Raw genomic sequence first — 11,667 nt, 5'->3', positions numbered from 1 at the left:
TAGCATCCTGCCCTCAGAAGGCAGGAGGAAGCGCAGTCATGTGATCCGTGCCCGGGGCAGCAGATTTCAGCACCTTGGACAGAAATTAGATGCACAGATTTTTAGCCCCACCGTACTATTTTTCTCTTGATTAAGATTGATTAGTTTTTAGAGCATTGCAAAAATATAGAAATGCAAATCAGAAAGCAAAAAACTGATGTACTGAATCGCCAGAAAACTTAGTAGAGCTTTTTTTTTTTAATCTTCTTTTTTGGTTGCACAGTGTCTTGCAAGAGCATTCGTTTCACTTGCAGTGATCCATTGCTCTGCTTGAAGAGGCTATGATTATAAAATGGTCTTGCAGTGGTTCAGTCAAAGTCCAAGCTGAACTCTAATCAAGACTAAGTGGCAAAATTTAAGTGACCTTCATTCTCCATCCCAGCTGACAGAGTTCGAGCTACAATTTAAATTTCTAAATGTGTAAGGCTGGTAAAAACAAGCCCTAAAACAGCTGCAAGTTCAGTAAAACGCAGGGGCTGAGTACAAATCTATGTCACATTTTATATATTTATACATAAAAAATGAGTATGATTTGCTTGCTTTCCATTAGAATATGACACAGAATACATGTTAGTTTGTTTTTTAAATTCAAATAAAACAGTGGTTCACAATGACTAACTGTCTAACATTGTCATAGCTTTTTTTTTTTTTTTGTCATAGCTTTTTAAGTAATTTTCTATTAAACTCTTGTCCACATCTCATCCTCATATTAGATTCACTCTCATTAATAATCAATATCCTATGTGACAACAGCTCAATGCAATTATTTAGATTCCTGAGACAATTTTTTTAAACCTGCCATTTAAAAAAGAAAAGTTACATCTTGCTGCATAAAACAAAGTTGATTATATTTACATTTGCATTTAGCTGCACATAATTTAAGAGTTCAGTTTAATTTTATTGTACATTAGGAGATTATTTCATTCTTTTATATAATGCAATACAATTACATTCCTTGCAATAGAAATAAAATAAATTGAACTATATTGATATATTTTAAAATCTTATTGTTTTTGAATCTTTGTCCTTGTCCTATTCGTCCCCTTTTTTCTGCAGCACAGAGAGTTAACAAAAGCCTCTCAGCGCTGTCCACTGCTGGTACATTTACATATCTAAGAGGGCCACAGAGACACTCATTAGGGTTGGTCCATAATTAATCCTGGATTAGCATATTGGGGCGAGGACACACACAATGGTTTGTTTCATCACAGGGTGTTTCACGGCGGGATCACAGCACTGTGTCTGTGTGGGATCATTAAAATGATCCAGGGAGGTAACAGGGTATAATTGAGTGAGATTCAACTACACTTGTCGCTGCTCTTTTCATTTAAAATAAGAGTGTACCCTCCACTTTTAAGTGTCTTGTTTTTCTTTCCTTTGGTATCAGGTGCAGCGAAGAGTGGAAGGGATGTGAAGAAGATGCTAGAGTTTCAGTTTAGCTCCACGGAGGCATTAAAAGCATCGGGTCTGCCATGATGCCCCAGGCTCAGCTACATTGCAGAGCTCCTTGCCACTCATCCAATAATCAGTCCCCCAGACAAGAGTGGTAATGAGGCGGTGATTCTGTTCCACGACCGGCACTGATAGTAAAGATTATTTTTATGGTTTCCTATTATAGGCAATGTAAAAATGGAAAGTGATCCAGAATATGGTCGAGACGGTGCAGAGATGACATTTTGGGAAAGGTCACAAAGTGGATTCAAACCCATGAAACTGTGGCCAATCAGAGGATGTCTCTACAGGAGGGGTGGGGGATGGGGTTGATTTTAGGCCTATTGTGCAACAGGATTTTAAGGTGTCCTTTCTGGGTTTCTGGGTTGCTTCAATATGTCAAGCCAGAGTTTTTCATCAACAAAGAGACAAGGGATAAAAACGGGTTTAATGGAAAATGTTGATAATCAAATTGTCTATTAAAGCTGGATGATATTTTTAGCCTCTTCAGAGGAAAATATTTAAAGAATCCCCCAGGTGTTATATATAAAAGCCTAAAACATATTGAAGACAGCTGCATGACTGCTCATTCAGATATAGTTGCAGTCATATCTCTGGGCACAGATAAAACCAACCATCTGCTCATCAGGAGATCTTTTAAGGTCATGGGATGAAATATCTGCAAAACACTGAACCCCTGCAACTGCATTAGATGTGCTAATCAGTTCAAATAGGTGGTGCTGGATCAGGTTTAGCTTAGACTGGGGAGAGTTCAGCAGGCTAAAAGATGACAAAAACATAAGATGGAAGTTTTGACTTTTAATGTAAGAATAGTTAGCTCCTATTGTTACATTTAGTTTTAAATTATATTTTAGCTGACAATCCCAAAGTTGAAGTTTAAGTGAAGAATAAAAGAAATTGCACCCAATTTCGAAAGGTCCAGAATTTTTGTCCTCTATATTTTGATTAATTCCTTTTGATTTTCCCATAATGTCACACAAAGGAGCATGCTTGAAGTGTTGCCTTAAAATGGTGTGAGATCTTGTAAATAAACCTACTGAAAAATTACAAAGCCGTATATGACCATTATTCTAGCATTTAGCAAATGAAAATTATTTTGCCATCCTGACAGGAAAACTTTAGTCTAATTTAATATCAGACAGTGACAAAAAATGGCAATGTGTCTCCATACGATGAAAAAACAAAAAAACACAACTACAAAAAAACCTAAAACAGAATATTTGTTCACAGCATGACATCTAATACACTGTACATCCTGTGATTTATATTTTGTTTTGCATCTTGCGCTCCCTGATGGCAAGCTGATTCTTGTCGCCAGCTCTGGGCTTTGGCTGCAGCTCGACACACTCACACTGTGTGCCAGGTACTGCATGCAGGGTCACCACCTGTCTGCTGCTTCCTCCTGCTCCGCAGAGCCATTAGGGATAGGAAGCATGGATTTTAGACAGGGGAAAAACACAACCACCGATTTTACAAACAAAATACATTTCATCTGCCATTGATATACTAAGCTTCAACAACAGTTGTTCTTCTTCAATGTTATTTTATCTTTAACATTGCTGAGAAGATGCTCAATGATCCAATTTTAGGTAAATCAATGCTGGGTTAAGGGATTAGAGCAAGGTTTTCTGCCACATCCACAGAGAACATTAAAAGCAATTTATTTCACTCTGGGTTTTTTTTTTTTTTTATTAGCACAAGGGCTGGGATTTAATGCAAAACCTTTCCATCTGTACTTGAACTTGATATGTTGTAAAGAGGAATAAGCAAACATTTAAGTGTCTGGACATGCAAAGCTGCTTGACACACTTCAAATCTTGTAGATGCTGTAACAAAAGCAGGTTCTGTGTTAGTATAGACCTTTACGTCACTCCACACTACTTTATGTAGCACTAAGCATGGAAATCTGCACCTAAACCATTTAAATTTTGAGATTATTAAAACATAAAAACAGAAAGCAGCAGAGCGTTACAAAGTGAGCCTCACTATCTTAATACAAAAACATTTAGTTACACTAATGCAACTGATGAGATGACTTAATGAACTGAGGACTCCCCAGGTCTTAAACCCTGAGCTCCCCCAAAACCCCACCAGAGAGGCAGAGAGGCATCTGTTTTCTAACAGGTGCCATTCCTACCACACCGCAGCAACAAATGGTTGCTCCACAGATATATGCTAATGGCATGCAAATGCAATATTGCTGCTCTGAAGGTGAGGCATATTAATGAAAGACAACGCATCATAATCAGACAGGGGAGCTCTTAGTCCTCGACAGGCTCGCTGCCTCATCCTCAAATGTTAGCAGGGGTCAGCGAACAGCACATCGTCAAAGACAACAGGTTGGCTTAACACATGGATCTGAGGACACATGCATGAAGGAGGAATTTGTTAAAAAACATCCCTTACATTCCCTGTCCAGTACTGCATTAATACAGGCATAGTCCCTCCTGTTGGTGACGGAGGCTGACTCATGAAGACATGTGTTCATTATTATAATGCAGTCAGTGAGGAAGCATCTGCAGATATTCGTATTTTTTATCATATTAATATATGTAGGTTTTCCTAGACCTTCCGTTCTTCAGCTGTCTTCTTAGTTCACATCAACTAAATGAGAAATATAATTTATGCTTTTAAGCATATGAAAGTAAAGGAATCGGGTCAACAAAAGGCTATTATGGCCAACTACAACAGCACAGTATTCAAAGACGCAACAGAAGGAGGGACTTGCCCACATTGTAATGCAAAAAAAATTCTCCTTCACAGCTTATGTGGTGAGACTCTAGAATAAATCTTATTGGACAGATGAGTCTAAAATGTAATCGTTTGGACAGCAGTACAGAGAGCATGTTTGGCATAAACCAAGTACAGTACTGCAGAAAAAATCTTCATACCAACTGTGAAGAAATGTTACGCTTTGGGGTTGCTTTGATGAGGCAGAATCTGGCCACCACTAATTATACCATGTATCAAAGAAAGCTTAAGGATAATGTGAAAGCAGCTTTAAAAATAATTGAGGTGAAGGGAGAAGTAAACTTGATGCAAATGTGACAATAAGCCAAAACATACCTATAAATCTGTCAAGGACTAGCTGAAATGTAAGAAATCTCAAGTGCTGCGAAAAGTCAAAGTCCTTGATTTAGTGAGACACTCTGGGGAAACTAAAATGATCTGAAACAAGCAAGGAGAGATTAAAGTTCCTCGGACTAATGCTAGAGACTGGTAGGGTTGTGAGAATCATCTTGCTGAAGACAGTCATACAGTATGCAAGAATTTATCAATAAAGCATTTATCAATAAAGAACTGAATATTGAAAGGGATGTTCAGATTTTTTCACATGACAGTATAGCTTCAGCCAAATATAAAATTATATATACTCCTAGAAAATTTTAATTTAAAATTATTTTTATTCAACCAAAAGCCTTGTTTCTAACAAAAACTGAGACAGGCGCCTATCAAAAGATACAACTATTGAAAAAGAGTATCACTACTTTCATTAGAGCATCTACAGCAACAGATAAAAAAAAAAGATCTATTGTTGTTGAAATTTCAATTTTTAAAATGGCACAGAATGTATCCCTGTACTGAGAATGTATCCCTTCTCAGTAATTAGTTGAATATTCTTTTGGACTTACAAACAATAAGCTTGTTTTAGTTTCTGGGCAGCATGTTATCACTGGTACTTTGACCATTCATCAGAAGTTCAATGCCTTTGAAGTTGTAAGGCCTCCTTACCATCACCCTAATCTTTACTTACTTCAAGAGGTTCTCCATTGGACTCAAGTCAGGTCTCTGCCCAGGTCAATTCAAAAACAGTAATATTACTTGAAGTCAGAAGAACATTTTGGTCAAATTAAAAAAATTACGTCAAATTAAGTTTTTTTTCTCTTTTGCTTAACTGCAAAGATTCCACATTAGATTTTATCCCAATAGTATAACAGTTAAATAGATCTCATAAGCATCTAAAGTCATATAGCTTAACCTAATGCTAAGAATATTATTATTTGGCATTTTAATTAAAAATATTAATAATATGGGTCAGAAGCCATATTAAAATTATTTCTTCTCCTTCATCCTCTTTTTCATTTATATTGCATGCCAATTTGTGCAAATGTAAGCTTTTGAAGAACATTGTATGATGTACCTTTTTACTAGATAACAGTTGACTTTTTGTCAGTTGCAGAACATAAATACGATGATAAAGAAAGAGTTAAATTGTGTATATTTGAAACACAATTTGAAATAGAAATAATAAAATACTAAATTCTGTTTCATCTGCAATAACTTAAATAAGCCTTGAACCGGATGTTGTTTGACTTTGATTTGAAAATTGTAGTTTATCCGAAGTTCATCGAGAAAAGATCACTGCGGAACCACTAGAGGTCGCTGTTCAAACAGGGATTTGAGCTGGACTTATAGGTAATCTATCTAGTTGAGGGTGATAATTGATAGTGTTTATTCTACTTAACTAAAATATTCTGAAAATGTTTGCTTATGTCTCGTTCAATATATCATTTGCACACATAGGACATAAGTTTTGTTTGTTTTTTTCCTCCAAACTACACATTCATTCATATACATATAAGAAATTTTAGCTATTTTTACCACGCTAAGGCGAAATCCAAATTAGACAACCTTTAATTATAGTGTACATGTTATCAAATACAGTTAGAATCATGACATTTTTGCTTTTTTCCTATAGTAAAAGATCCTGCCACAGTGGTTTCTCGTTATTTACAAGAACTCTGCAAAAGGCTTGAATTCAGTTAAACTGAATTTGGGTTTCTGCTACATTTACATCCAGCTGTTTTATAGCATTTTGGCCTTGTTTAGCTTGCTTGTAAATTCCCTTTTTTGCTCCAAGTGTGAGCAACATTCATGTTTTTGAATAGTTCTCTCTGTTGCATGGTGATCGAGTGTGTTTACATTACATGCCTGAAGCATTTCCCTCTGCAAGCTCAGCTACAGAGCTACACACCAGATTTGTTTACACAATTTAAAAGAAGCATACCTTTCTTTGAGAATCAAAAAGCACCCCTCAACTTACTGTGTGCATTTTGTATAGTCTGTTGCCCCATAGGTTTGTGCCTTTTTTATTACCAAAATAAGTGCAAAGTTCGCCCTCTGGCGTTAGAAACTTTTCAGTGATAATAGAGAGTGGATAGGTTGCAGTTTTCTGGATTTGCCGTTTCAGCTGCCAGGCCCTGATGTGCGCTGGCAGCTCTCCATGATTACATTTCATCCTCCAGTGAGCAACAGCAGTGCAGCAGAGCAACAGCAACAGCAGCTCTGACGGCTTAACAGTGTTGCTTCCAGTCTGTTAAGACTGTGGGAAAGTTGACGAGCTCTCATTTAGCTAAAGATGACTCTCTAGAAAATAAATTTTAAAATGACTGGATGTTAGAGTTCATTACTTTTAGTGATTGATGAATAACTGAATAAATTATATAAATAAATGTCCCCCATTCTTCTTGCCATGTGATTATGCTTGTCGCTTAAAAGTGAACCTTCACTTTCTTTTGCAGCTTCTTCAAGTTTGTCTTCCATATTGTCCTGACTCCACAGCATAATGCAGACTCAACTATGTATCACCATGGATGAATGAAGTGTTGAGGGTGATTTGCATGTTACTTTCCATCCAAACATAATGTTTTGAATGCTTAATAAAATTATGACACATGGCTTGTTGCAAACTGTAAGTGTGTGCTTTTATAACTTTCCAAAATAAATTTCTTCTTTCTGCTTCTCCATAAATAGCTGATTTAATAGTTGGCAGGTCAACAAAATATCCTACCTGAGCTGTGGATCTTTGTAGCTCCTAGTTACTGTGGGTAACTAGGTACCAATTGATGCTTTCCTTGCTTGACATGTCAGTCTTGGTGGTTGGCCATGCCTTGGTAGGTTTGTTGTTGTGCATTACTTTTGTATTTTCAGATGATGGATTAAACAGTGTTCTGTTTTGTGAAATATTAATAATGCCGGATATTTATTTAAAAACTAAATCTGTTTTAAACTTCATCACAACTTTATCCCTGATCTGTCTGTCGTGCTCCTTCGTCTCCATGTTTATATTTGTTCACTAATGTACAAACCTCTGAGTACTTCAAATTTGAGGTTAAATTAAAAACAGGTGAACTGTATTTAATAATTACGTGATCTCTGAAGGCAGTTAGTTGTTGGTAACATTGGAGTAAGAAATGGGTTAAATGCATATGCTAGTCAAAATTTTAATATTTAAAATTCCCACAAAAAATACATCAAAGTTTGTGACAAGATGTGGAAAAGAATCAAGGGTGTTAATTTTGTCAAAGTGCTGTAGACCATCATTTTTTCCCTTGTTGTTTTCCCATGTAACCGTCTATTCAGCCACTCATCTAGTCTAGACAGTTATTTAAGTGGTCAGTATGTAAATAACATAAAGACTGGCCTCTCATGTCTCACCCTGTCACAAACATCATATGTTAAGTGGATGAAAACTTAACTGTCAGTTATGTTATGTTATGTTATGTTGTGTTGTGTTATGTTGTCAAGTACACTTAGAGCATGGCTTAAAGTTTGTGGGGTTTTGAGATTCACAGATTTCATCAATAAATTGCTAATTATTTTCTGCAAAATGGAAGACATTTTAACTTTGTGAACACAGTAATATAGTCTTTTAAATAGCTTCACATTCAACTTTTAAACATATTTGCTAAATTTCCAGGATGTGGTCTTCGATCAGGTAGAAATGCTGTTTTTTAGGTGCTGCTTGTTTGTTTGCAGTCAAATCTGGCAAATAGTTGTTGCATTTCATGTTGGCCTCCCTGCTGCTAAAAGCCATCAGTTTATACTAACTGTCCAAAGGACAACTGTACTTGATATACAGTTGAAAAGAGTTTGTATTCACCTTTATACCACAATTATAAATTTTTTGATCGCCAATTTTTTAGATAAATTTTTTCTCATTTTTAAAAAAGTTATAGTTCCCAAGTTTTCCTTAATATCAAAGAAGACAGAAAAAGCAGAACATCACCATAGATAAGCTTGAATGTCCCTTGAATTAGAGAATTCAAGGGGCATTAATTTTTTTGCTTAAATTCAAATTAGTAGCAAAATATGAAATGCTTCAGCTTCTAATTTCTAGTTTAACATTTAATACCCAAAATTACCCCAGTAAATTTTCTGTGACTTTTCAGTTCACAAGACTTTGTTGGTTCCTCATTGGATTGTTTTCCAAACTTTAACCTTTAAATGTAATTCTCACAGCAGACATTTTGATTTATTTATGCACAATTGTAAACCAGGAAGGACAATACACAGTGTAACTTAGTGGAAGTCCATGCATTCTTGGTAAGACAAAGCAATGTGTTTACACTAAAAAAGGCCTGTTAGGTTTGGCAATAAGCAGCAGCATTTAAGTTAATAGAAAAATTAACTTGAGCCATTTATTCCCACACAAGATTTATAGAAACAGTTTAACAGTACATTAAATTACGGGACCAATAAGGTGTGCCACAGGAATCTCCACAGGTAGGAAAAACCTTCCAGAGAGCCAAAGGAAGTATGTGAAGACATTCCACAGGAGTCTGAAAGAAGATTTGAAGCTCCGGGCAGTAAGTTCTCCCCCACTGCCAAGCTACAACAAACATCGCATGTGAAGCGTGGATAACATTTTTTGCTATAATATTGATAGAACATTAATATGGAGGAAGATGATACTATAGGGAAGAATAGTTACTGCTGATGTCAAGCTTTTGGTTTCTCATAGGTTTGGTTAAAGTACTGACATTTGTTATTCTACCATGTTTTATCACAACAGGATAAATGTTGTAGTACACTTATTTAGTCAAAATAATATGTTCTAAATTAAGGTACAGGTACAAGTGTGAACAAAGCGGAGCTGGATGGTGGGAGCTTCGGAGCAGAGGGGCCAGGAATGTGTCCGTGCTAATCCCAGTAAAGGACAGAAGATGTTTTAGCAGATCTCCTTTGGTCCACATCAGCAGCCCCGGTGTCCAATGTTCCCGCATAACCCCCGGAAAAAGAAAGAGAGGAGCCGATGGCTGTTTGCTTTGCTCTAGACTTTCACACTGATGAGAGGAACTCAGCTAAATAATTGGCAACAAAGCCAGGAGAGGTGGATTCAGGCCCTCCTCGCCCAGCGGTTTGTTAAGTCATCACAAAGTATCAACGGCAGAATGTCAAACCATGCAGAAAAAGCAATTCACTTCATGCAGTGGAAGAATACAGCTGGAGATAAATAAAGGTTTCATATATTAAAAAAAAAAAAGGCAACCAGGAGGAAAAATAAAAAAAATAAAAATGTAATTGTTCAGTTTTATAGTTCCACGCCAAATAACTTGTTACATGTTATTCAGTGTATTAATGCTTTGATTACCTAAACCGCTGGACATAATAATTTACATATTCAGTTAGTTTTCACATGTATAATTTCATGACTAAACAAATTTCCAATTGAAATTAAGTTTTAAATACAATTTTATGTACTATTTACTTTATTTTTTGCAATTTTTCAGCTTTAATCCTAAGTTTTGTTGGTCTTTTTAGTGTCTTTAATCTTTTTCTATTGCATACTAGCTTTACTTGCAAAGTGAAGTTAAGCATTTCATGTGTTTTTTTAAGCTTTATTACAAAATCATTAATCTCTATGAATGTTAAAAATCCTGGGAACTACGTGTCAAAATGTCCAGAGCAGCACAGCGTGTGCTAAACCAGGGAGACAGCTGACTTAACACCTCCCTTGCTTTGTGTATGCTCACTCAACAGTGGCGTTATTGCCCCTGACAGAAAATAGCCTCAGGGTCCTCCGGTAAATGTCTGCCCAACCCAGGCCTTAAATTTCCTCTAGACACTCCTGATCCTTGTTATGTGGCTCTTTTTTTCCCCAACTACTTGAAAATTGCTCAAAATATACAACCTGATCCACTAAAGTCACACACCTGAGGCTATATCTTTAGGAAGAAAAATACTACTAAAAAACTAAGTGATCAAAATGATTGCCCAAAATGATCAAATGTGATTAGATTTTATTATTGTCAGGAATCTAATAAGACCTGTGTTATTGGTTCAAAGGTTTGGTAAAATGTTGGGTTTTTTTGTTTTGTTTTTTGTTGGTTTTTTTTGGTTTCAGAGTACTTTTTCTTAAAATAAATAAATGTTTTTTGCAAACCATAGATATATGCTTGGCAGAGAATTTGAAAGTGGGGGTTTGTTACAGAAATACAGAATATAAATGAAGGTCTTTGGTATATGTCGAAAGCTGTATATCTGTGTTACTTTAATTTCACTGTACCTGACTATTGTGAAAATACATTAATCCAATCAAAAAAAATAAAATTCATTCATTCATTTGATGACAATAAATATATTTTTGAAGGGGTAGTTCAGATTTTTAGGAGTGGGGTTCTGTTAGGGAGTTATGACTTAAAGCTATGCAACCTAACATGCTTAATCCCAAATAAATAAACAAATGAAAATTACAAAACATGGTACAAATAAAAGGCCAAACAATTATTTGAAATTGTTTCCTATAATGAAATGAAATTGATAACAAAAAAAGTAAAAATTGCCGAACTTTTGGAATTGACACATTTTTAAAGACTATTTTCAAAATTAAACACTGCATTACTTAATTTTATCTGATCTAGGCTATAGCCAAAAATAAATCATAAATTAACTATTTATGGCAATTCTGCAACAAATACATATAATATATATAAATTGCTATGGTGTTTATCTTTTGCATCGTTAAAGGCAAATCAGAATTTCTTGACGTCTCAAATACTTTGTTGTTTTAAACAGCACTTTATTATTTCATGTTCATTTTTTTATTAAATATGATGACTCCAACTCTTGTGGCTTTGATGATTTTTTTTGTTCTGTGACAAGCTCATTCAGTTTTAATTAAAAAATTACTAGACAAAACCCTGCTTGTCCTGACAACTTGGAGCCAGTTGAAATTAGTTTATGTTTCAACACCTACAAATTGTGAGCCTTTCATTAACCTTTTACACTGAAATCTTCTTTTGTTCTACCATTATTTAAAGAAATGACAATGCAGATTTCACTACAGATCCAAAATGCTTGCCCTCGTTATGGTTTTAGACCACAAATGAGTATGAGACTCTTCTTATCAAAATGTCACCTTGCTTTTGACAAAAGGCAGAGTACAACATCAAA

The sequence above is a fragment of the Xiphophorus couchianus genome, chromosome 4, assembly GCF_001444195.1.
Source record: "Xiphophorus couchianus chromosome 4, X_couchianus-1.0, whole genome shotgun sequence".
NCBI lineage: Eukaryota > Metazoa > Chordata > Actinopteri > Cyprinodontiformes > Poeciliidae > Xiphophorus > Xiphophorus couchianus.
The sequence above is the reverse complement of the archived record's forward strand: the minus strand, read 5'-3'. Positions refer to the sequence as shown.